Source organism: Hordeum vulgare, chromosome 4H (assembly GCF_904849725.1).
Source record: "Hordeum vulgare subsp. vulgare chromosome 4H, MorexV3_pseudomolecules_assembly, whole genome shotgun sequence".
Classification (NCBI taxonomy): Eukaryota; Viridiplantae; Streptophyta; class Magnoliopsida; order Poales; family Poaceae; genus Hordeum; species Hordeum vulgare.
In genome coordinates, this window is record NC_058521.1 from 400,935,583 (window position 1) to 400,941,377 (window position 5,795).

Below are 5,795 nucleotides of genomic sequence, written 5' to 3' on the forward strand. Positions count from 1 at the left end.
GGTGGACCGGCGCTTGGGTACTGCCCTTACTTGGACAAGCATCCCACTTATGATTAACCCCTCTGGCAAGCATCCGCAACTACGAAAGAAGAATTAAGACAACGTCTAACCATAGCATTAAACTAGCGGATCCAAATCAGCCCCTTACGAAGCAACGCATAGACTGGGGCTTAAGCTTCTGTCACTCTAGCAACCCATCATCTACTTACTACTCCCCAATGCTTTCCTCTAGGCCCAAATATGGTGAAGTGTTATGTAGTCGACGTTCACATAACACCACTAGAGGAAAAACAACATAGAACATATCAAAATACCGAACGAATACCAAATTCACATGACTATTATTAGCATGACTTATCCCATGTCCTCAGGAACAAAAGTAACTACTCACAAAGCATAATCATAATCATGATTAGAGGTGTAATGAATAGCATCAAGGATCTGAACATAAACTCTTCCACCAAGTAATCCAACTAGCATCAACTACAAAGAGTAATCAACACTACTAGCAACCTTACAAGTACCAATCGGAGTCGCGAGTCGGAGATTGGTTACAAGAGATGAACTAGGGATTGGAGAGGAGATGGTGCTGATGAAGATGTTGATGGAGATGACTCCCCTGCGACGAGAGGAGTGTTGGTGATGATGAAGGCGATGATTTCCCCCTCCGAAGGGAAGTTTCCCCGGCAGGATCGTCCTGCCGGAGCCCTAGATTGGTTCTGCTCAAGTTCAGCCTCGTGGCAGCGGCGAATCCACGAAAAAGCTCCACCCTGATTTTTTCTCGGACGAAACACTTCATATAGCAAAAGAGGGGGGCCAGTGGGCCACCAGGGTGCCCACAAGCCCTATTGCCGCGGCCAGGGGGGTAGGCCGCGGCAACCAGGCTTGTGGGCCCCTGGTTCCTCCCCTCTCACACTTCTTTCGCCCAGTACTTTTTTTATATTCCCAAAAAATCCACGTTGATTTTCAGGGCATTTGGAGTTGCGCAGAACAGAGGACTCAGACTTGCTCCTTTTCTAGTCCAGAATTCCAGTTGCCGGTATTCTCCCTCTTCAAATAAACCTTGCAAAATAAGAGAGAAAAGGCATAAGTATGGTTCCACAAAGTATAATAACAGTCCATAAAGCGATAAATATCAACATGAAAGCATGATGCAAAATGGACGTATCAAGATACAACGATGGAACGAGGCGAGGCCTCCTGCTTGGGAGCCTCCTAACTACTCCTGCTCTTCAGCGGCCTCCACGTAGTAGCAGGCTCCGTCGAGGTAGCAGTCGTCAGCGACGGGATACGCCATCTCCTGGGCTCCATCATTTGGTCACAGCAACGGATCAAGGGTAAAAGGGGGGAGCAAAGCAACGGTGAGTACTCATCCAAAGTACTCGCAAGACTGTCATCAAAACTATGTTAAGTATGCATGAGTATCAAAGGAATGGGTTATATGTGGACTGACTGCAGCAATGCGAGAATAGAGATAGGAGGCCTAGTCCTATTGAAGACTAGCATCTTCAGGGGTTTTGCAGCAATAGATGAGAGAAGAACAGATAACACAAATAATAATCATATTGTTGCAGAAATATTTAATTAAAGTCATGCCCAAAGATTTTGCCTCGACTCCCTGCGAGTAAGCAATCCTGGAGAAACATTCCAGTTAAGTGATAGTTGTAGTTGAATAAGATCGGGGCACAACTCCAAGTCGTCATGTAACCGTGGACACGTGTATTCGAATAGATAAGTTCTTCCCTGCAGGGGTGCACCACATATTCCCTGTCACGCTCGATAAACTTTGGTCGGACACACTTTCCTGGGTCATGCCCGGCCTCGGAACATCGACACGTCGCAGCCCCACCTAGACTCAACAGAGAGGCCAGCCCACCGGTCTAAATCCTAAGCACGCATGGGTCATGGGCCATCACCCTTTGCACTCTTGCACGATGCGAGGGTGGCCGATGTTTGTCCTAGCACCCCATATTACAAGCGCGATGCCTATCCGCACCACTCGGGCGTGCGCCGCTCCATTGCTGACGTCTGAAGAGGTTTGGCTGATACCACGACGTCGAGAACACATATCTCCTCCCACGTAGACGGTTAGTGCGAATAAGGACTCTGACCAACTAATGACCCACAAGTGTAGGGGATCAATCATAGCCTTTTCGATAAGTAAGAGTGTCGAACCCAATGAGGAGCATAAGGTATTGACAAGTGATTTTGAGCAAGGAATAACTGCAAGTACTGAAAGGTAACTTTTTATGGGTTTTCTAGTATAAGCAACAAGGAAATAAATGCAAGTAAAGTAAATGGTGCCGAGGTGCAGCAAGTGGACCAATCGTTTTAAACACAAAGGATAAGCCGGGGGACTAAACTTATAAAGACTAAGGCGTTCCTGAGGACAGGCGGGAGAGATAGTCAAGTGCTTTCTCTATATTCCGTCTAGTATTATGTTTTGTATTGATAAGTGTTATGTGGGTGGATCTTAACTAGTGCACCGTCTAAGATAAGACAAGTACACTGTTATGATTAGTCCATCTTGCAAGCATCCGCCAGTAGAAGAGAAATTAAGGCTAAGCCTAACCATAGCAATAAGCTTTAGGATCCAATACTCCCTCATGCAAAACTATGTGAACTGGGGTTCAGATTTATGTCACTCTGGCAACCCACCATAAACATTCTTTATACACGATGCATTCCCCTAGGTCCTTAAAAAGGTGAAGTGTTATGTAGTCGACGTTCACATAACACCACTAAAAAATAACCTCATAACTTAAATATCAATCAACAAAAATTACTTCAACATCATAAGAATACTAGCATCTAGATTTTTGCCATGTCCTCAAGAACTAACGGAACTACTCACAAGACATAAAAGAGATCATGATGAGAGGTGATGAAAATATGATTAACAATCTGGTCATAAAAATAATCCACCAACAAAACTCAATAGCATTCACCGATACGTCTCAAACGTATCTATAATTTCTGCTTGTTCCATGATCTTTTGGGTGACATTGTTGTATGTTTTGTTACACTTTTATATCATTTTACACATGTTTGGACTAACCTACTAACTCAGTGCACCTAGTGCCAGCTTCTGTCTACTGATGTCTATTTTGCAGGGGCTTTTACCCAATTTTTCGAAGCCCGAAAAAACCAGAAACAATATATAAAAATCAGCAAAACGGAAGCTTACGGATCGCCGAAGGAGGGCCAGGGGCCTCCCAGGCGGCCTGCTGGCGCGGCCAAGCCCTAGGCCGTGCCCGGAGGTCGCCTGGGTGGGTCAAACCTCCTCTGGTGCCCTCCTTTGGCCTAAATTTAGAGTCTCGAGAGGAAACCCTCGTAGACTTTATGGAATCGTGAATTTCTCCATCATTCCGCTGCCGCAGCGCTTCCGAGATCGGGAGCGTCAGGAGACCTATTCCCGGCTCCCTGCTGGAGGGAGGATTGACCTCCGGGAGATTCTCCACCAGCATGGACGCTTCCCAGATGTGCTGTGAGTAGTTTCCCTTCGACCATGAGTCCATGACCAGTAGCTATGTGATGTCTTCTCTCCAATCTTGTGCTTCAATGGTTAGTCCTTGTGAGTTGCCCTACATGATCAAGGCATCTATGTAATTCTCTTGCTATTGCTATGCTCAGTTCGTTGGGATCCCATGGATTATGAGATTATGTTCAGATCGTTATGAGTTAAGTATTTGATTATCCTTTTATAGCATGTTCCTTAGTGATTCATTCATGTTCTTTGTTGCATTTTATTGCTTTGGCCAAGTAGTAGACCGTAACTCCAAGAGGCAGCGTTATGCATGATTGTGGGTTCGGGACCCTCGATGTCTAGCTTGAGTGACAGAAACATAATACTAGGGGATGTGCTTGTTGCCACCAGGGAGAAAACAACGGTCCTTGTGACCATGGTTGCAAGGATTGTTTACCTTACACATAGTTCGTTAGTGTAGTTGTCCGTTGCTTTGAGTTTACTCTTTGGGTGGGGCTCGCAACTTAATACCGGAGAGATGTTCTAGATAGATATCTCAAAGTGAATGATTAGTAAGTAGATCCTGATGAATAAACGGTCTACTTGTCTTGGCATACTGCCCATTACTATTGAACCTCTAACTATCAAGGAGCATAATTAGAATTGCGGTGCGATCATAATTTTGTCAATTGCCCAAATGTGATTTGTTTACCCTAGCATAGTTGTTTGTCGTCTTTTGGGAGAGAGACGTCACAACTGAACCTCATGTGACTTCGGTCCATATCACCATCATTGTTTACACCTCCATCATTTACCGCTTTCTTTACTTTTCCATTGCAATCACTATTACCTTCTCGCTTGTGTTTTGATCCTTTGCAAACTACAAGGCCGGAGAGATTGACAACCTGTGTGTACTCGTTGGGAGCAAAGTTATTTGTTGTGTGTGCAGGTCCACGTTATCTGCTGACCAGGACAGGAGACACCTACTTGTTGAGCCTAGGAGTCCTCTTGGTTCGATAAACCTTACAGTCTCCATGCAAGGGAAATCTGTTGCTAACTACATCTCCACCTTCCACTTGGGGTAACCAACGTGGGGTGAGAAGTATATCCATCAACTCGTCATCAAGCAAATTTCTGGCGCCGTTGCCGGGGACTCCAGTCTTCAAGATAGGGGAGTTGCACACTATCTTTTACCTTTGTTTTTTAGTCTTGTTAGTTTGCTTTTTAGTTTTTGCTTTTGAGTCTTATACCAAAAACCACACAAAAATTAGTTATTTTGCTTTTAGTTGTCAAGCATGTTAAGGCTTGATGCTTGTTAGGAATCTGAGGTCCTAGATTTCCATCAAAGGACTGGAGAAAATATGAAGGAAGCATGGGATAGAATTTCTGAAGCAAACAAAAGAATTATGCCTTGGATACCTATCAAAATTGTGCTTAGAAATTTTCATCATGGTCTCTTTATATGGTGTAAACACTCTCTTGATATTATAGCTAAAGGAGATTTCTTAGAGTGTGATGAGGCAAGAGCTCTTGATATTATACATGGTTTATCTAACAATCTTGTTTATAATCATGGTTATGACACTATTATAAATAGACTTGCTACTATTGAAGGGAAAATAGATGCTCTAGACTTAAGAGAAAGAGAGAAACCCATGGTTGATAAGGAGCAGATTTTGAAAATAAATGATGATTGGGAACCTTTTGTTAGAATTAGCATCTCTAACCAAGACTTCCTTGCTTACTGTGATAATGGATCCATGGTTTCTACCATGCCAAAAGTTGTGTATGATTCTCTCTGGTTAGATATGGAAAAAAATCATATTATCATGAACATGCTAATGGTGATATTTCGGAAATCCAGGGAAAGGTAAAAGATGTCCAAGTTACATTCTCTAAAAGGAATGCAACGGTTGATTTCTTCATCATGGAGCCCAACAAAGGGAATATAGTGCTTGGAAGGGACTTCCTCCGAGCCATGAAAGGATTCATTGATATAGGTAAAGGACACATACGCTTACGTGGGAAAGCGAAAGGTACGTACCCGTTCCCTAGGAAAAATAAGGATGCACTTGTTGAGGATCTGTTTGAAAGTTTTTATATTTCCGATGACTTCGGAGAATCTTGATCCTAATTCTTGCATTATGCCTAGCTCAAAGGCATAAAAGAAAGCGCTTGTTAGGAGGCAACCCAATATGTTTTTACTTTATGTTTTAGTGGTCTTGATGTGTGTTACTACTATAGCAACATCATTATATCTTTTATTTTTAACCTTTGTGCCAAGTTATAGCCTCCGATTGCAAGAAAGTTCAAAATTCGTGACATGCTG